The sequence below is a fragment of the Hermetia illucens genome, chromosome 6 (assembly GCF_905115235.1).
Source record: "Hermetia illucens chromosome 6, iHerIll2.2.curated.20191125, whole genome shotgun sequence".
Classification (NCBI taxonomy): Eukaryota; Metazoa; Arthropoda; class Insecta; order Diptera; family Stratiomyidae; genus Hermetia; species Hermetia illucens.
In genome coordinates, this window is record NC_051854.1 from 66,280,214 (window position 1) to 66,302,399 (window position 22,186).

General features: G+C 42.2%; 1 protein-coding gene across 4 annotated transcripts in view; it reads right to left on the minus strand.

The window, feature by feature from the left end:
* The window catches only part of LOC119660607, a 586,737-nt gene that overhangs the window by 222,474 nt on the left and 342,077 nt on the right, over positions 1-22,186 (minus strand). Inside the window, exon 1 of one of the 4 annotated variants that reach the window (XM_038069298.1) lies at positions 20,948-21,489. The exons of the other annotated variants lie outside the window; for them this stretch is intronic. The gene's annotated coding sequence lies outside the window, so the exon portion shown is untranslated. Of the gene's footprint in view, positions 1-20,947; positions 21,490-22,186 lie in introns of those variants that run through there. 4 annotated transcript variants of the gene reach the window in all.

A 22,186-nucleotide genomic window follows, 5' to 3' on the forward strand; every position in this document is an offset into this window, starting at 1 on the left:
GAACAGTCCCTAATGTATGGATAGACGGAACAGCGTTCTGAGCATGTGGCGACCAGGTTATACAGGAATGTATGATATAAGGATGTCTGCAACTGGGTTCGTCCGTCTTTAACCTAAAGAGCAAGCAAGGTGGTTGTCTGCCCGTCTAAGAAGGAGGAGCACGTCAGGTTGGTTTACGAAAGCAACTGATGAGCAAACATTAATGATGAGGGGTTGGACAACAGGCTACGCGATAACATGCGACTTATTGATTCCGAAGCGCTACACTTTCCCCAGTGGAAGGACTATCTGGTCGTCAAACAGCGAATTTTCTGACCTACGATCGGCGTACCACCCACCAAACGAATGGCCCAGAGGGCAATAGGCAGGACTAAAAAGGAGATACAGTAGAGCTAAACTTCTTTTAGTTAAAATAGTCATCGAATTAGACCTCTTAGCCAATGCAAAAATATCGATTGATGTTTTTCGCCCAGTAAAAGTGCAAACTGAAACAGTATTGGCATACATTTTCATGCTCATTTTACCTCCTCTGAGGAATATGATGATTTTCAATCGAAACTGATATTTTTCTTCAAACTAAGCAGCTGATGCCAAATGTTTTAAAAGCGATTATCAAGAGGAGACTGGATTCAGAAAATTTGAGCAGAGAATGAAAAACTTTTGGGAATAGTTTTGCAGCCAAAATCACAGAAGAACGTTTCTCAAGTATTGGTAAGGCAACCGGAAACAAATTGATTACCTAGAAGAGCGGGAAATATATTTTTTGAAGTACCTGATAATAAATAGAGCTTCTTCAAACTGCAGCATGAGTGTTGAACTTTTCTCATGATCTAGCGAACTGAAATACCCAAAACACCCTAACTCAAGAAATGTCTCCTGATACGGAGCCCCTTAACTTTGTCAGTAAAGTCCATTCCCACTCGAATCACGATACCTGGGCAATCTACTTTTGTAACATAATTGTTAGGTTCGTTAACATCAAGTTTATGGTTGATTTGGGGCCAATGACAACATCTGTAAAAGTAACACACAAATACATGACAACGAACCCAACAACGAAAAAGGAACAATGATACGCGCATTTTTTCATGGAACGTACATTCTCTGAATAAAGTGAGCGAAAATGAGAGCCATAATCTTGTTGGCTAGTCTCCACAACTTTAAAAGGCGAAACAGCAGAATGTGTCAGGTTGAAATTAATACAGACACGATTGACAGGATGAACAGCTACAGAACAAGCAGGGAAATAGATTGGATAAAATAATAACAAATGCAGCAATGTTCCCTGGGCCTAAAACTACAATGAACGGAATGACTCCCATCATTGATACGGCCTTCAGCACCTTTGTTATCAGTCGGAAAGGTGGTAAAAACGACCAGCTTGATAATAATCATAAGAAACAGCATTCTTTGCTCGAGCCATGCAACATTGTCAAAAAACGCGGGCATATGTAGAAGATTACCGTGAGCTTTGACGAGCTGAAAAATAACCTCGCAAACAAAATAAGGAACCCTGAAAAGACCGATTGATCCGTGAAATATATAAATATCGGGAGCAGCTACATCAAGCATGGACATTTTATCTAAAGCATAAACAGAATTCGGAAGTAGATACCACATTAAGTGTCCTGTCATAATGGGAGGGGAATTTGATCTCCGAACAAATGAGCTAATAACCACATTGAAAATTAAAGCAGGTATTACGTTGCTGAGTATCGTTTGTAAGATATTCTCCGCTACCATACTTGACAGTGCGATAGCAGAGTTAGTTCAAAGTGAACCCCTGAACCTCGTCGCTCAGGTTTCCTGTGTTCGTCATTGCAATTTCCTTTTGCTGTACGCTTATCACTTACATAGTATTCAGAGCAATGATAAAAATGAAGTCCTGTATTCCATAAAGAAGTGAGCAAAAGTCATACAATTTTAGAGCATATGGGCTCAGAACATCACTGACATATATTAACTAGGTTTTCCGCTGAACAAAGAAATCGATCATATTAGATATTAACAACCTTTTCATCGACTTCAGGGCCATCTAAGATAGCACAGTCAGAAGATTGTATACAGGAAGAGCAAATCGAGCGGCAAAGGGGCACAGAATGCCGTTGTGTATCTTTGGCGTAAGGATGATGCAGCTAACGGGCCCGTAACCCATGTGGTATATGTATTCATATATTGGGGGGTCGATCGCATTTAGATGGTTTTGTTGTGTGCTTCCCCATTCCATGTGACAAGCCATAAACAGAACTGTGCAATGCCACATGCCCGTAAGCGCGTAGGCGGACACCAATGGACCGCATAATATACAAGACACTAACACCAAACCTTATACTCGGCATTTTTCTCCTGCAATTACCGTCGACGGTCGAAGATGCGCAAGTATTTTTGTCCATTATAAAATTTCGAACAATGCACTCGGAGTTGAATTTCCTTTATGCAGTCTTCTTGATTTACGGGGCCAGATTAGATGCACCATTGTCAACAGCACTATCGAAAATCCTGTTTAACGTGACTTCATTAAGACACACAATATCTGGTCAAAACTGTGATATCGACACGTTTTATTCCATACTAAGCTGGTGGTGCAACTTCCGAGATGGTACATCAACGAAGGCAAGACCAAATCGATAATGGCCGTGTCGCTATTAATTATAATAGGAAAATTCAGACGACTACGGTTTCATCCAGGGCGGAGGCAACACATCACTCACCATACTAATGTCGATATCATGACGAAATATTTGAGTGATATCTAGACTGTACAGACTGTGTGGTGCCAGTCATTTACTTGGCATGAACGAGGAAGACCAGAAAACCCAGAAAGTCAACAAGAGCAAAATTTATGTTAAGAGTAAATAAGCGAGGCCCTGGTTTCGGTGAAACGATGAGATATGGTAGGATGGCAAGAATTTTGTTTGGATTTGAGAACTAAACTACCCTGGCGCGCATGCGAGATATCTAGAACTTCCGATTTGGACAGGACTAGACAGGACAACTGTTGTTCCGCCATTAATGATGCTCAGTAGTAAAATTGTTCTCATCAAAAGTTCAGGCTTTGGACATGCATACACTTTTTCTTGGAGCTCGTTTAAGTCATTACGATACAGTTTTCCAACATCATACAGTAAACGGGCATTTCGCATAGAAAAACATAACGACTTCATCAGCAAAAAGGGCGCATAAAGACGCTCTCCGCAAGCAAATAAAGCCAACTCCAGTTTCTTTTTAGTAATGATAACACATTAGACATTAGGCCTACATCGTATTTTGACATCTACACAAAGAGACAAGATATTGAATACACTGAAAAAGATATCTCTCTTGGAAATGTGGTCTGCATTTTGTTCAGCCGAACAAGTGTCTTATATGTTCCTCTATCGTTCCTTTTTCCCTTATCAATTGTGCTAAATACCTTGCATCTTGCTTTTCTCCCTTGTGCTTAATCCATACTTTTTACTTCTTCAAATCCTCCGTCCCCATTCCCATAACACCTACTAGCTTTTAACTAAAATTAGCTTGCCTTAATTACTTGTCTTTCTTTAACATACGATTCCTCTTTGGGGCCCACTTCCTCTTATTTCCATGACCTGCCCAAATCTTTGGCATCAACCAGCCGACTTTTCTGACAGCTTATCCCACTAACTACAAGATGTGGTGTGTATTAGAGAGTAGCCGAGAAGAATCTGGAGCGGAATATAAAATTTTATCGTAAGGACATTCTGCAGGATAAGCGGCATGTTGACATTTGCGATTACGTGTAATCATAATCAGATAAACAATATAAAATCTATAACTTGGGAGGCAAAATTCATTTTCCCTGAAGCAAAGAACGAACAGTCGGATGGGTGCTCGGAATCCCCAAAGAAGGAAGCAATTATCCAGTACATACAAATCAAAACAGTGGAGCCCAAATAAGGGACTTTTCTGACGAGGATGAGCAGAACATTCGAAAAAAGTATAAAGGCAGTTCCGCAAGAGAAAAGGTCAAAGGCCATATGGAAAATCCTTTTAACACAATAATAAATAAATTTTCAGGAAACCCGAATCGAAAAACGGTCCGGAAGAGAAAAAAATACGTTATTTTAGGGATCCTATCATGCATCCAACGTTCCGAGATACACAACCACCAGTTAAAAATTCACATAAATTTTAACAGTCCAACAACGTTGTGGCATGAATGGAGCATGTTTGTTATGTTACGTTGTGAGGATGTTATGTTACAAATTTATTTCTACTTCAAAACCCGATTAGCGGTCAGAAAAGTAAGATTGCTGGTACCACCAGTGATTTTCAAAGCAGATTTATGTCTAGTTAGCATATTTAAATGTAATCCTTACCTTTTAGGGAAGAAAGCCAATTTATATCTTTCTTGGATTTCGGTTTTTTTTTTTCGTGAACTGGGAGCCTGTAAATAATTGAAGTCTTTCACAAACAAAACTTATCCCATATCATGTATCATCGAATTTCGCTGTTGAGATGTTTCAAGAGAGAAAAATGGAATACTCTCACAGTCTTCTTCATTTTTATGCAATTATTTGTGCATTCAATGCTGGACGCCAGCACGAAAAAAAATCAATTTATTAGAATTCGTATACCTGTTAAATGTGCACATAAAGTGGCCGGAGTAGAGTAACTTAAAGGCACTGAACATCTTATTTATCTCCACCCACGACAAAGACCCTTGAATCTACTCTACTATTTATAGTTCTATGAACATCCTATTCGGAAACTTTCATAAGCATACCAGGTTAGGAGTGGTCGGCGTCTTACATATAGATTCAGTTTGAATATGCACTATCTAACATGCACGACACTGATATGAGATTTACGTCATTTTCAAAAAACATGAAAATGAATCAACTGAGTCTTCAGCTAAGAATTGAGGCACTGAAGCTATACGGATAAGATTCATAGCGAAATTTTAAGTTACTCCAGGTGCAGCTCCGAATATTCTATCCGATCATCCGCATCCATACGGATTAAGTGACCCGCCAACCGTAACTTATTGAGCCGGATTTTATCCACAACCGGACGGTCATGGAATCGCTCATAGATTTCGTCATTGTGTAGGCTACGGAATCGTCCATTCCCATGTAGGGGGCCAAAAATTCTTCGGAGGTTGGATGTTGGTTAGTTGGTTTTTGGTGCTGACGTTGCCACCATATATTTTGTCTTGCCTTCATTGATGTGCAGCCTAAGATCTCGCGCCATTCGCCGACTCCTCGATCTGGATGAATGCAGTTTGTACGTCTCGGGTGGTTCTTCCCATGATGTCGATATCATCAGCATAGGCCAGTAGTTGGGTGGACTTGAAGAGGATCGTACCTCTTGCATTTACCTCAGCATCACGGATCACTTTCTCGAGGGCCAGGTTAAAGAGGACGCATGATAGGGCATCCCCTTGTCATAGACCGTTGTTGATGTCGAATGGTCTTGAGAGTGATCCTGCCGCTTTTATCTGGTCTCGCACATTGGTCAGGGTCAGCCTAGTCAGTCTTATTAATTTCGTCGGGATACCGAATTCTCTCATGGCCGTGTACAGTTTTACCCTGGCTATGCTATCATAGGCGGCTTTAAAGTCGATGAACAGGTGGTGCAACTATTGTCCATATTCCAACAGTTTTTCCATCGCTTGCCGCAGAGAGAAAATCCGATCTGTTGCTGATTTGCCTGGAGTGAAGCCTCTTTGGTATGGGCCAATGATGTTCTGGGCGTATGGGGCTATCCGACCTAGCAAGATAGTGGAGAATATTTTATAGACGGTACTCAGCAACGTGATACCTCTATAATTGCTGCACTGTGTGATATCTCCCTTTTTATGTATGAGACAGATTATGCCTCGCTGCAAATCGTCAGGCATTGATTCGCTGTCCCATACCTTGAGCACAAGGTGATGAACCACTTGGTGTAACTGGTCGCCTCCATATTTAACCAATTCGGCTGTAATTCCATCCGCCCCTGGCGACTTATGATTTTTTAGCCGATGAATTGCACGGACTGTTTCTCCTAAACTTGGTGGTGGCAGTATTTGTCCGTCGTCTTCAGTTGGCGGGACCTCCAACTCGCCGATCTTCTGGTTGTTCAGTAGCTCATCAAAGTACTCAACCCATCGCTCTAATATGCCCATTCTATCGGAAATCAGATTTCCCTCTTTGTCTCGGCAGGATGAGCATCGAGGTGTATAAGGCTTCATCCTGCTGATTTGTTGGTAAAACTTCCGCGCCTGGTGCGGTTGCTCCCTGTACTTTTCTAGTTCACAGACTTGTTGGTTCTCCCAGGCTTCCTTTTCCCGTCTGTGAAGTCGCTTCTTCGCTCGACGGAGTTCGTGATAAGTCTCTGCGCGTGCCCGCGTTCTTTGAGAATGCAACATTACTCAGTATGCGGCATTCTTCCGTTCCGTTGCTAGCTTACATTCATCGTCAAACCAGCCGTTCCGACTTCTTTTGCGGCTGGGGCTGGTGTCTCTGTCTGTATTCACCAAAAAAATGCCCTCTCACCATTCCTCTTTGTCCTTGTCATGGACATTGTCACACAAGACATCCGATGTCCAGCGCCCTATACACTGCTTCATGCAGATGATGCTTTCCTAGCGTCTAATAGCGAAAATGAAAACTTCTCCAAAAATGGAGTGATAAAATAGAATTTGACAAGCGATCCTAATGAAATAGACACTATCATTGTCAGTGCCAGTGACCTGCCCAGAACTGAGCGATTTAAATATCTCGGATATTTCACATCAATGCTGATAGCCAATGGAGAGCTACGTTATAAAATTTGTTCACGCATCAGTATCACTTGGATGAAGTGACGTTCCACAACAGGGGCTCTTTGTGATCGCGTCTTCAATGAACGTGTTACTCCCATATAACAAATTTACTGCAGTGTCGCTCACCCTGTCGCCCCTCTATGATTTTGAGTGCTAGCCGACTATAAAAGACAATGAATTGCATCTCCCGGTAATGGAGAGAAAGGCATACCATTATCACATCCAGTATGTGGAAATGGATCCAAGCGGTCCGAACGCCGTGAACCTGGAAAGGCCCTAAGCCGACGGCAGAAGAGAGCACTGCGAAGGAAGATGAAGCACCTTGGGAATGAGGACATGGACGTGGCTGTACCACTAGGCGCGGTAACGCCCAGAGAAATCGGACGCAAGGTAGCAGAATCTCCGGCGGAAGGTGGGGATAAACTGGAAACCCCGGTAAGATCCACACTGGACGCACCAGACTCTTCAGTCAGCGGTAATGCGCGCAAGAAGCGTAAGACCAACACATCTGCTGTGGCCGACGCTTTATTGTGCTCCGCACCAGGGCTTACATCCACGCGTCTCGCGGGGATTAGGACCGGTGTGCCGGGAGGTGATCAAATCAGCGAGAGAGATCTCAATGAAGCTGGTCCCTCCCACAGAAATACGAACACGAAGGCGGGAAGGAAGAGGACGTATGCGCAAGCTGCGGCCTCTGTTCTGACTGCTGCCGTGGGAGTTTCCTCCAAGGATGGCAAAATGTCAGAGGGACAATTTACCATCCTCCAGGAATGCCTGTGGAAGAAAATGATGGAGCCTGGAACGAAGCCACGATTTAACGATCAAGGTTTTCGTGATGGGCTTCTACATTTGGAGTGCGCTGACGAGGCTGCCTTAAAGTGGCTCCAGCAGGTAATCCCAACTTTGAGTTCCGGCGGTCGGCCCAAGTTCACTATTGTGAACACTGAGCTACGCAGGACAGAACATGTCGGATGTTGGCTACCGAGCCCTCGAAGGAAGGCAGAGGACATCATCCGCTTGCTGGGTGAACAGAACCCGGGCATGGACTTTGGACACTGGAGGGTAAAGTTCATGAATGCCAGGAAGGACCAATCTACAAACGTGGAGGGCTTCAACTTGGTATTCGAACTGGACCAACAGAGTCTGAATGTGCTCAGGGGAAGTCACCATATGGTGCTCCACTTTTTCCTATATAGACTGAAATTCAGTCATATAAGGAGACTGTAGGGCATCATCTCCATTTTGAGAGCGAAGAACAATGATGGTCTTCGACTTACACAACATAGAGCAAATTGCAGCATCTTCGGTGCGCTCTCCCACAATGGAGACGTGCGCGGAGGATAGTGCATACAGGGGCGGAACCCCCGTATGGGGGCTCGCACTGGGGAAGGGACTACAGAGTGAATCCTACCTGCTAGTAACTTCTCCTACACCTTCCAAGGAACAGGCGGAAGGAAGGGAAGCCAGAGACGTGAACGAAAGTGACTTGCTGCCAGTTCGAGTGATCGAATCTATGCAACCCGGACACCGCAAACCAAGTAAGGTGCTAAGTAGAAAACAGACGAATGCTCTGCGGGATGAGGTGAGATCTTTCGTGGATGAGAACATGGGAATTGCGGTACTCCCAAGTACGGCTTTTCTCAGAGAAATCAATCACGAGGGGATCGAGTCTCTGGCGGTACGGTGTGGGGGAAACCCCGTCATACGCGGACTGCCGCATACGCTTCTAACTGTTTTCCATAAGACAATAGACTAAGTTTATGTCGAAAAACATAAAGATTGGTCAAATCAACCTGCAGCATGCCAAAGCTCCCTCCTACCTGTTGGCAGCGAGAATGACAAAGCTAGAGGATTTCCCCTATATCTTTCTGGTGCAAGAACCGTGGGTTCGATTTAACAGAATCTGTGGTATTGGATCAGTAAAGGGGGCTAGGATCTTCTACGACGAAAGATCCATAAGACCGAGAGCTTGCGTCCTGATGTCAAGACGGTTAGAGGCAACTATGCTGAGACAATATTGTTCCCAGGACTTAGCTACGGTCATCATACAATACCAGATAAATGGCGAGAGGAAAAACATCATAGTTGCCTCCGCTTATTTACCCTATGATTCTTTGTATCCTCCACCGACGCAAGAACTCAGGGATCTGGTGGCGTATGCAGAATCAAGTGGTCTCGAACTCTTAATAGGTTGCGATGCGAATGCTCAACATATGTGTTGGGGCAGTAGCAAATGCAATCCAAGAGGAGAGAAGCTATTTGATTTCATCACTTCAGCTGGTCTTATGACTGCAAACGTGGGGTGCGCCCCTACGTTCGTGGGACCGAGAAGAAGCGAAGTAATTGACCTAACAATCTGTACCCCAAAATTGTTAGAGTTGATTACACACTGGCGAGTGCTATACGAGGTCTCACTGTCAGATCACCGATATCTAGAATTCAATCTGACTATTGCGGGCGAACAGTCTGCAGTACAAAGACGGAACCCTAAGAAAACGGATTGGGCAAAGTTCAATGAACTTCTTGGCAATAAAGTACTGTTCCCTAGGCGACTAAGGACTCTTTTGGTGCTGGAAGATGAATTGAAAACTCTGAACTACACACTTTTAGAGTGTTATGAAGAGGCTTGTCCTATTTCCCGAGGCCAAAGCGGTAAAACAGTTCCTTGGTGGAACCGAGAACTGCAAAAACTCAGGAAATCAACCAGGCGACTTCTAAATCGTGCTTGCAAAAGTAACAAGAACGAAGACTGGTTAAATTTCAGGAACTCACAACGTGAATATAAGAGGCTCGTGAGGTGCTCGAAACGAGAATCCTTTAGAGCGTACTGTGAGGAACTGGAAGGCGAAAGGGAGACTTCAAGGCTGTGCAGAGTCCTCAAAAGGGATGAGTCGGCCAAGTTGGATTCTCTTAGAAAACCCGACGGTACTTTCACGAACTCCAGACTGGACTCAGTACAGACCCTCCTGGAAGTACACCACCCGGGGGAACGGGTGAGAGAAGTGGTAGGGGAAGAGTTGACGGTTCTTGCAACCCCTTCAACACGCAAGTGTTGCAAGAGGAACTGGAACACTGCGAAAGCGGTTGTTACCCTTGAAAAGGTGAGAGCTGCGATACTGTCCTTTGAACATTTCAAAGCACCTGGCATGGATGGCATCTATCCGGCAATGCTAAAGGAGGGTATGGAGCATTTAGAGCGACCTCTAACAAATATTTTTCGAGGATGTCTTGCTCTGGGCTACGTGCCTTCTTCTTGGCAACAGGTTAAAGTAGTTTTCATACCGAAACCTGGGAAAGATGACTATTCTAATCCAAAGAACTTCATTCTTGCTGAAAGGTTTGGAGAGACTGGTGGAGCGTCACATTCGTGGAAAGGCACTTAGGTCACACCCACTTAGTGAAAACCAACATGCTTACCAACGTGGAAAGTCCTGTGAGTCTGCTCTTCATTCTTTGGTCACAAAGATAGAGGATGCAACTTTGAATGGTGAGTACGCGATGGGGGTGTTTGTGGACATTGAAGGGGCTTTTGACTGTGCACCTTTTCAAAAACTTTGTGATGCCGCCAGAGCGCATGGTGTTGATGATGCTTTAATTAAGTGGATCCATGCTATGCTAACGCAAAGATTGCTGTGCGCTGAGGTAGGGGTCGATCGCTACTTGACTACGGAGGCAACGAAGGGCTGCCCCCAAGGAGGTGTGCTTTCGCCGCTTCTGTGGAGTATGCTGATCGACTCACTGCTATGCGAACTGCAAAATTTGCCAATACACGCTCAAGCTTATGCTGGCTGTACTTGCTGTTGATCGGGATCTTGGAACGGTGTGTAGGAATATACAGCGTGCCGTTGATTTGATAGACAGCTGGTGCCTTAGACATGGTTTGTCAGTTAATCCAAATAAAACCACAATGGTTTTATTCACAAAAAGGAGAAAACTGGATGGACTTTGCCTCCCTTAGATGAGGGGTACTACCCTTCAACTCTCCGAAGAAGTGAAATACCTGGGGGTTACTCTAGATGAAAAACTTCTTTGGAACAAACATGTAGAGGTAAAGATGAAACGAGCTCTCACAGCTTATGGGCTGTGCAGACGGACCTTTGCCTCGACATGGGGACTCAGGCCTCATGTGGTAATGTGGATATACGTTGCCATCATTAGGCCGATGTTCGTATATGCATCCGTAGTGTGGTGGGTTAAAGTGAGACAAAAAGGTTTTCACCGTAAACTAGCTGCACTGCAAAGAACTGTTTGTCTGGGTATCACTGGTGCCATGAGCACGACATCCGGCGCAGCTCTGAATGCACTACTCAATTTGCAGTCCCTGGATATATTTATTCAAAGCATTGCAATGAGAGCAGCTCATAGGCTAATTCGATTAGATCTATGGGAAAACAGCGGATGTGGGGGGGCACAGAGCATTGGAAGAGTTACTGGGAGGACTGAATCCAGTTCTTACAAAGCCTTCCGATTCTCGTGTCCCCATACATCTGTTTGGTAGAAGATATGTAGTTACCCTGAAGCGTAGAGAGGACTGGGAAGACCCAGAGGAATGCGTGGAGGGATATACGGAAGTCTTCTACACGGATGGCTCAAAAACAGAAGAGGGTTCTGGAGCCGGAGTCTACCTCTCGAATAAAAACGAGAAGTGGGCTTTTCCTTTGGGACAATATGCAACGGTTTTTCAAGCCGAAGTTTATGCGATCCTAAGGGTGGCAAACTGGGTGATTGACGAGCGGTTGAAGGGCAGGCGCATCGCAATCTGCAGTGACAGTCAAGCTGCACTGAGGGCATTGAGCAGTCCTTTGATCACCTCGAAAATCGTTCAGGAATGCAGAAACCGTTTGAATTCTATGTCTAGATTCAATACGGTGGAACTACTCTGGGTACCTGGTCACTGTGGCATAGAAGGAAATGAAATCTCGGACGCTTTAGCGAAAGAGGGGTCAATCTCCCCTATGCCGGGACCGGAGCCAGCAATTGGGGTATCAGTAGCATTGGCTAAATCTGTTTTCAAAAACTGGGAACAAGTTTCCCATAATGACAGGTGGCAGAGCCTAAATGCTGCTCGACACACCAAACTTTTCCTGCCAGAACCCAACATACGTACCGCAAAGTTTATCCTGTCGAAAAGCAGGATGACTTGCAGGTGTAGTGGGCATTCTGACAGGCCATAATTCACTAGCTGGGCATATGTTCAGAATAGGAATTACCGAAGATGATACGTGTCCCTCCAGTAATGAGGAAGCGGAATCCACGGAGCATTTCCTATGTGAATGCCCCGCCTATGGACGCATCAGGCATCAAATCTTTGGTGCCGATGTTCTCCAATTACGACGGGTAGCATCACATCCACTAACGGAAATCCTACGATACGTTAACGAATCCGGAATATTCCGTTAGACGGGGGACGCGAGTACAATGGGCCAACACGGCCTGAGTGCTCAAAAGCTGTAGCTTCTCCCCACCACACACACACACACACACACACATCACATCCGAAATATGGATATCCGCGATCGATATAAGATTGCACCGATCATGGAAAAATTTCGAGAGAGGCTTCTTCGATGGTATGCACATGTAATTTGTCCTAACGAGAACTCACTTGTCAATATTGATCTGAAGATCGAAATCCATTGGAAACGATCAAAAGGCCGAGCGAAACAACGCTGACTTAATACGCTAGATGATGATTTAAGAAGTTCGCGACTCCATCCAGACCAGACCTTTGACCGAGCGAAATGGGGCAACTGATTATGACGAGTCGACCCCGGTGCTGAATGGGACAAAGGCCAAAAAAGAAGAAAGAGGAGGGTAGACTATTGTCTAATTTTACAATGTATTTGTTAAATAGCCATAATTTAAAGTGATTTTTCGAAATCTGCAAAATCCATGGTTCAAGAAGTCAAAACAGACGACCGTCATTTGCAAAGAATTCCTCGTTACCGAGGTGAATTGAATCTACAAATATTCACCTGCCAACATCATATGCAGAGAAACTAACTACTCTTTGTGAGAGTACAAGCCTTAGACCAAAGTTACCAAAGTAATTAATTGAAACTTTCATAGCACTACTTATTATGTACCTACAAAATATCAGCAGGTTTTCCGGCCAACTCTGACTGTCTATTTTCGATAAAATTATCCAATGTATCCAATAATAGGCAATCTCCAAAGACCATAACCCGGTAATCTAAAAAACAATAAGCTTCAACACATACTGAAGACCCAATCAGACAACTCAACACGAAAGTCAGTTATTCTCCAAATCGGGACAAGATAGCATACAAAATTGTTGGACAGTCCAAATACTGGCCAGCAGATTAGCAAAAAATTTCCAAGTTAATTGACCTACACTATCTCATTCATTCATCTAATGTTATGAACGAGTTCCCAACCGTTTGTCTATCTATCGTTATAAAGTTTGCAAGACTATTTGTAGGTATGAATCAACGCCAAAAAAACGAATAACCGATTCAACTGACGGAAATCCGTAATTACATAAACTTCCAGCTACAAGTCAATATTTCTTGAAAAACTGTAGCTGAAGTAGATGAATCTCTTTTAAAATTTAACAGACTAACGACCTTGACTGCAACAGCTCTTCACTCCAGACCAGACTGCCGGTAATTTTCCAAACATTGAAAAATTGCTTGAAATACTTTAGCTGGTCTAAAAAAGTGCAAATTAGGAATGAAATGGTAAACGCGCAGATCTTCAGCCTGAGGAAAAAAAAACAATGGACTGGCGAAAGCAGATAATTTCATTGAGCTCTTCGTTTGTATCTTTCTGGGGTTACGTGTTGGTGAATTGACAAGCTCCATGAAAAATGAAATTAAAAATTTAAGGTTTACAAAAAAGTAAAATTAACAGTGCTCCTACCACAACTGAAGGGTTATTGCATCTACCGACGCACGATTATGTGGAAAACAACTGGCCTAGTTTGATACTGTTCGACAAATTCACGCTTTCCTTTCTTTACATTCCTACAGTTCCAGCACACAGGCCTCTATTAGGCCCACTGTATTATCCTATTCACTTCTGGCTACCGCCTATTCTACCTTACACCAATATACTACAATAATTGGTGGTATTCCTGGCTTCTGTTCTCTAATAAGTACACCACAATTGCCGTTGAGCTCATGGAGTTAACTACGGCCAAGTTCAAGTTGGTTTCGAAAATCTCCTGCCCACGGTAGCATCGGTGACAGCACGATGGATGAGTTTCTTAAACTTTATCCTGCCGATTTCGATCAGACCATATCACGAATAGGAAGTCAATATCGGAATTACAAAGGACTCAACCCTGCAAAACTACCATAATAGGTGGGGGTAAGCTTCATTAGACGTCTATATCTGGCCACGAAAAACTTCCTACGAAGTGTGTGTTTATCAGAACACGCATGTTCAACTGTTCGGCATAAGGAAGAAGGTAACTCGATCTAATGGTTGTGTTAACTAATATCTCCGGCCCTTTCAGTAAGTCATTCACGAAAAATTTGTAACCCGCCAAGGGTAAACACAGCTGGATCAAATTCCCACATGGTTTTCCACCAAGAACAAGTACCAACCCATACGATAATGAAGTAATTAGAGCCCTAAATCATCTGTTATCAACTGCGCCATATACACCTCCACTAAAGCGAGAAAATTGCACAACCCAAAATTCAATTTTCCGGAGACTGTACGAATAATGACCAGAGCAGAATGCGTCCTTAACATAACAATCGTTGATAGAAGAAGTAAACTCAAATGACCTGTAGAAGGATCAAAGTCCAAGAAAAAGCCATCTCTTTATGAGCGTTGTAACATCTGTGTTTCAGATCCAAAGATGAATCTGAAAGCTGACAAAGAAGGTCTGGTAGGCTGTGACAGTTGAAGAAGGTCTGGTAGGCTGTGACAGTTGAGGAAGATATCGTGTTTACATCAAAGAAGGAAACAAGATTATTTTGTTCAGGGATATACAATTCAAGGAGAAGTTTGCTAAAACCGTTGAATTACCATTTTGAAACTTCAAACCTAACCTGGGATTCAAAAAATACCTGAAACTTTACTTTAAGAGCAGGATCAATGTCAGGAAAGTAGTGATGAAGGGAGTGAAATTGAAGCATGAGAAAACTCCGAAAGAAAGCAGGAAAAAGAAATAATAATAGCAAAATGATAACAAACCATTGAGGTTCAATTGGTAAGTTGTGATGAAACAATCAATAACAAACAGATTACTGAGTGAGAAAGAGAGGCATTAATAAAAGGATGGCATCACTAAGAAAAAGAGAAATTCAGATATTAATGTCTTTACCGAAGACGGAACAAAACAAGTCTTGCAATTTGGTTTATAGGCAGAAAGCGATACGTAACAACGCAGTCTACAAAACAAAGTCAGATTGGTTGGCATTCAGTGGTGGGAACTATTTTGGCTAAAATTAACATAGCAGCAGAAGAGTGAATGTATACTCCCCGATTCTATGATGGAAGCTGGAAGAAATCATTTATGACAGAGATATACCGACAGAAGAAACAACGTGTCCAGATTAGAAATAAGTCATTACGAATTCAAATAGACGTCAAGATGCTGAAACAAACTAAATTTCCAAGCATGGAATCAATTCCAGCGAAATGGAGCATTATTTGTAAATAAAACAAGAGAATGCAAGGTGGGTTGACAGCAGTAACTATTTCTAAAGCTCTAAAGGATTCTTCGAGGAAGCTGAGAAGAGAATCCAACAATCAATAGAATACTTGTTTGAAATTGAGATTCAGCGGGAAGACAATCTCATCCGACAAGGATGAAAAGAACTATAGGAAGGAATCAACTCCAACGCAAAAAAAGCTCAAGTTAGGCAGGAAAAATGTGAAAAACTGAAATCAAAATGTTTTAATGACAAAAATTTTGGAGCAAATACAAAGACGAAGCGCTCAATTTGATGCCTAGGATATCTCATAATTGAACCATAAACTGACGATGAATACCACATTGGCGACAGAGGTCAAGATATAGCAGTGAACGAGGAAAGCCAAGAAGAACCAAGCCCAATGGAGGGGAAGGGAAGTGAACTTTTTGGTTTTGCAGATTACCCACTGAGGAAGCTATTATGACACTTTGTAATTAGGTATAAAATCGGCGCCCATTAAATGAGGAAAAAACGTAATTTAGAAGCCGGAACGAGGAACCAGTGGAAATCGTCTGACTGTTGGTTGGGGTAGACACTGACTTTTGTGGCACGAAAGATGCGTCGTATGTTTCCCACAATACGCACGCGTGTACGTCTTGAAGTAATCGCAGGAACTGGTCGAGGGTTGATGTGGTAGAAGCGGCGGAGTCAACATCATCTACCGAAACACTTTTCTTTACTGGCGGGCTGAAGTTCAGAACGTGTATAGAATTTTCGGAAATGGATCCACTGAATAGACCAACCATTGCCCGGCCTTATACATCTCTTGCAACTTCGATAGCATCTGTTTTCGTGTTTTTGGTTTGAGTGACTGGAAGAAAATTCGTTTGGAATGTCGGAGGAGGCTGACAAATCAAAGGAAATAACACCAGCAAACAGGTCGAAAATTAAGTACAGAAAAAATTATCGGCGCACTCAAGTCGAAATATTCCGTCAAACGCAGCCTATTGTGACGATATGGAGAGAGTTATTCCAAACGTGAGCGAGTGGATTATCGCCCAAGACACCCACCATGCCGGATGTTACAGAAGAAAAGGTTCAACGAGCGATAAAAAAACTCAAAAAACTGGTCCTAGTCAGCAGTGGGCGTAGAATTTCTAATACGAGAAATTCACCAGTATACACCATCTGTTGGCACATATTGTACTATACATCAATTCATTAGTAGACTCGAGAAATTTCTACTCTTCCTCACTCCTTTAAGAAGGACATGGTACAAGAGCCGATAGGCACAAGATTGACGACTTACTTCCCTTTCCCTTACTAATTCATAACGTTCATTGTTAGTGAAAAAATCAATACGTACCTTAAAAACGATAACATTCTTTCCAAGGAGCTAAAGAGCTGAGGAGTTATTAGTTATAGAATAGGGAACTGCCAAAGAAAACTGTTTCGTTTCTACATTGATTACGCCAAAGGTTTTACAGCGTTGAACATACCTGGAGAATCAATGTCATACGTTTATATTGCTTAGATTCGAAATTAGTAAAGTCTTTAGTGACAGTCGTGAAAGGCATACCATGCTGTCAGTGTACTCATCTAAAGGTAAAAACACCTCAGAGCTTATCTACACACGGGGAGGTATTTTCCAAGACATACACTTACAACTAACTAGGAATTCTGTGAGGAACTCATGATCGAGTTGGTGATTTGATAGAAGTTCTGCTATCTGAATTCCTAGGACGTCTGAACCTCACGTGATTCGCATCTCTCGACGAAGAATCAAAAAAGAACATGCAATGTGCCCGCTATCCCGTCACTAGTATATGCACTAGAAATATTGCCGTGGATGAAGATTAATTTGGAAGAGACTAGTAGTGGATATGAACTATGTCCAAATTCCGAATGCATCGCCCAGAAGGAAATGGAATCGAGAAACTTCTCTCATCACATTGGAGGCATGGTCGTGATTGACATTGTCCATTTTTTGTAAGTTTACTTCTACATCAAGGCGAAGGCAAGAACCTTGCTTGTGGCTTTTTGTACAGGAATTCGAAGGATGGACCTTCTAATACTTTGAGTAGGATGAGGTCGGAACAGAAGTGGATCGATGCATGAAAATCAAAAAGAATGTGTGGTAAACAAGTGAACTGTCTCTGGAGGTATTCGTTGATTTCCATTTCTCGAACAAATGACTAAGGACGCTGGGGATTTCTTTGTTGAGACGGAGGGATTTATGTGCGTGATCCAGAGCGGCTTATAGAAAGCTGATTGTCAAAAAGCAGATGGAGAACAACCGGTGCAAAATGTGTAGTTTGACATCCGAGACGTTCAGCCGTATTCTTTTGGCTACGCTGTAATGGCGCCTACGCAATACACCGACAAACATAACACTGTGTATAAGGTGATTCATCAAAACCTCGCATACAAACATGCGCTGAATACAGAAACATGTCTGGCAGTAGCCGATATCTCGCTTTCAGCATGCATTGGGACTGGCAAATTTTAATTGATCGCCGCATTCTAGACAACAGATTTGATTTTCTACTAGTTGACAAGATGGGTCGTTATGCGTACTTTGTTGATGTTGTTATGCTTCATAACAACAATATTAGATGTAAATACGGGGAAAAGGTGAAGTATAAGCCACTGGTTAGGTAAATCGAAGAAATTTGGCGTCCCGAGAGGGTTTTTATGTTTCCATAATATTTCATAATATTGTCAGTTACAAGTATTACATTTAAATTCCTCCCGATTTCCGTAGATGTCCTGGAACTCTTACACAGTCAGATTCAAGCCAAGCAGATGTATTAGGTTTTTGCACCTGAAATGGCCGATTTGGCAATCCAGCGAAATTAGTTGCGATTTTGGTATATCAAACCACCACCAGTTGGCGCTATTGGTGTCGGATAATGAAGTATAAACACACCTACATTTAATCAAGGAGTCATTTCAGTTTTGACCATCTTTGTGATAACAGTGAATGAAGAGGAAAAAAGGATGGAAAAGAGCCAAAAACCTATACTTTTTCTGTATGAGTTCAGGATCGGTCATAAAGCAGCGGAGGTGACCAGGAAAATTAACAGCGCATCTGAGCCACGTGGACATCCAGGACCATCGATTGACAACGACGAGCTGCATTTGCTAGTCGAATCAGACACACGCCAGTCGCCAGTTTCGACAGTTTCCTGGCACTTGCAGCAACTTGGAAAGGTGAAAAAGCTCGACAAATGGGTTCCGCATGCCCTTACGGAGCAAAACATGGCGCTTCGAATGGAAATTGGCACTTCTTTACTCTCCCGCAAAAGAAAGGAATCCCGCTTTGCACAGCATAGCGATATGTGATGAAAAGTGGATATTATACGACAATTGTCCCCGATCAGCACAATAGCAAGATGCTGATGTGCCACCGAAGCATATGCCGAAGCCGAGTCTCCATCCAAAGAAGGTAATGGTGACTGTTTGGTGGTCTACAGCTGGAGTTATCCACTATTCTTTTTTTTGGCACCTGGAGAAACGATAAATGCACAGAAATACTGTGCTCGACTCGAGGAAATGCACCAAAAATTGAGTATTCAACGGCCGAGATTAGTCAACAGAGGTGGTGTGATACTCCTTCACGACAATGCATGAACTCATGCATCCAGAACAACGATTCCAAAGTTGAACAAATTGCAGTATGTGACTCTGCCTCAACCACCAGATTCACCGGACCTTTCGCCAACCGACTACCACTTTTTCAAGTATTTGGATCATTTTTTGTCGGACAAACAATTTAGGAATGATGAGACCATCAATATTGCCTTCGACGAATTTATCAACACCCAAAAATTGGACTCTACGACTGGGAGGAGTGTTTTGAATCGACTGCCACCTATTTTGATTAATTGAATAAATTTTTGTGAGCTTTACAATCGTTTAGTACCAAATCTAATACTTTACTCTGTGAAGGTGCCCAATGTTGCGGGGAATTCTCGGCGGATCTCCTTAATAACCTACTAGCAGCCTCTGCAATGAAAGCCTCTTTTATTGCTTGCAACTAGTGTTACCATTAGATAGAATACGGCATTAGCCGAGATTGGGATAAATAGTAATAACAAGGATCTATGCGTTCAGACAAGCCCCATTCATTCTACTGCCACCAGCAAAATTTAACCGCCACCTTTCGTCACGACAGTTTTGTGCTCTGGTTAAAGCATCCGGATATTTTTATGTAGATTAAGTGGCTTTTAAAGATAGAATTGAAATAAAAAATAAAATGAGAATTACTGAATTTCAGAAGCTTGTTTTTTTTTATCTCAGTTAGAGTTCTTACATAGAAGAAGTAAAATCGAGGAAGCTATACATTCACCAGTTCATAGTCGACAGAAAATTCCTCCAGATAAAATAGACACTGTGCAGAAAAGAGCAACTGGTGGCTGAGAGACAACATCTGCGACGGAAATAAATAATTGCTTGGCATATATTCGAGCATAATTAAAATAGATTCTCATATTTCTCCAACTCCTGCATGCAACTTGTGAGAACTGTTTAAAGTACGGTCATTCACAGCTTTGTCAACAATTTCTCTAATTTGAGCATCAAAATATCTGGCATGATAATCGAAACTTCCTATAATCTCCAATCATATTCCAGTGCTTTGGTGAAATTTTACGGAAAAGTGAAATGTGAGAATATATCACCAACAACCAAGGCAGTTTCCTAGAAAAATAATACCTCATAGCAAACATATATGTAATTCTGAGAAACGTGTTTGGAGATGTTACTCAATCCTACTGATTCTCGGTCATTATTTAGAAAACAAAATAAGAGCTTCATATTCGTCAACAAGGAGTTTATTTTGGGAACGAAATCAATTCATTGTGGGTGAAAATCATCCCAACAAGTAACCCCGATTTGTCGGAGCGTTTGTACTCGTCAACAGGAAGATCCTAAAAGTAGAACCTAAAATCTTGAAAATCCCAGATATGTGAAAGCATTTGTCTTTGGCTGCTGGACAGTGACAATAGGGAAGGATATTGATTGTCCTTAAGGGATGCATGGATAAGATTAGCCCCACAAATGGTTCGAATTAGACCAGAAGTATCTAATGGTGTATGCTTATTTATTTTCTTAAAGTCAGGCCCAAATTCCCATAAAAAATACAAAGCAACAATAAATTGATGGCAAGATACAAATGTACTCTCGTATATTGGAGACCTCATAGAGCTGAAACGAAATAATGTAAAAGATAATACCCCATTCTGGACTAGTGTAGGAGGGAAGTAGATAGTCAATGGTTTCTGGCAGCAGTCGAGTTAGTGTTGATATGAAAGGAAAGATGAAAGATAATCTTGCTAATGTTAGAATCTATTAAGCGTATTATTCCGTTAAAACTTAGATATGGAAACTGAAATCTTGCTATCGGCTGCAGCGTAGATTCCGAAGAATGCTTACATCCACTACACACCAGCTTGGCTTCCGAAAACCCTAGTTACGAACCTAAATTGGTTTCAATTAAGTCTAGACCACTGAAACGAACGTTCCTTCATTCTACTCGTCTGAACATTGACTAACGTTAGGTACTCACTAATTCTGGTTTCAAGTACATTTAGGAATGGTATCCGAGTAAAGCTACCATTTGCGTGAAATGTTCTCGCGTAGAATGCACAATTTCAAACGCACTCAAACACATGCACCCTTTGAAATGCAAGTAAACCGGTTTTAAATAAAACTAATCAGAGAAGTGACTGTTTTTGCCTCACAGCTTGGAACGGCACTAGGTTAGTAAGGGCAACTTCTATGACTGAAATGTCCATGAACAGAAAAAAACCACTGAGAATCACGTTAAATGCATTTTTTCTTCTTGAAACTGCCTTCACAGATCACAATTCTAACGAAATCTAGGAAAAAGTATTATTCATGCAAATTTTCTTTATGGTCAAATTTTGACCCTGGACCTCCAAAATTGGAGCGAATTTCAAACTCCTTCACTTATTCACATAAAACATTTTTTGCTCACTGATAACTTCGGAACAGTTCACTTTTTATTTCAGACACTGAACGCCGGCCGAAATTAAGTACTCCAATTGACGAAACCCAATTCGAGCGGTCTACACACTGAAGCGGAAACGAAGACTATTATTATGCGAGCAAGCAAGCCATTTTGCACCCCACAAAGCACACATGTGCGATAGTGATACCGATGATAAACCAGAGAGATTTCAGGCAAATGATGCGTTAATGTTGGTTTTTCTACACGGTCTAGTGGGAAATAATATGTTGATTTATTGGAAAGAAGTTACTTGGAGGAGCCTGCTTCCAAGGACGCAACAAAAATTTTCTGGTCTTCGGCAATTTTCCGGACTATGTACAAACAAGAAACACCGTTTAAGGGCATACAATATAGTCAAGCACCTTGCTGAAAAGGAATATAAATAAGGATTTCCAGGACAAAGCATCCAATCATCAATAATCCTTGTTGATCGGCCTTATTTTTACCTTAACGCTTCAGTAATTTACATAAATTCTCTAGTGGGTACAAGGACACCCTCATCAACATAATGATGAAGTGTTCCTCCCATGGTAAGGTCGATGCAAAGTTCTTTTCAAGGAATCTTGATGTGTTCATTGTCTGCAGGTTCCACTCACAAATTATTTGACAACGTAGCTTTACAAACAAATTAGGATTTAACTTAAGGGCGGTCGGGTTGAAAGGGAGGATTTTTTTGAGTTGATTCTTCTCACGGACGGACACGTCACCTTTCATTCACTAATTATAATATTAAATTGATCAGCGAGTGTGACAATGGAAGAATCCTTGTTATCC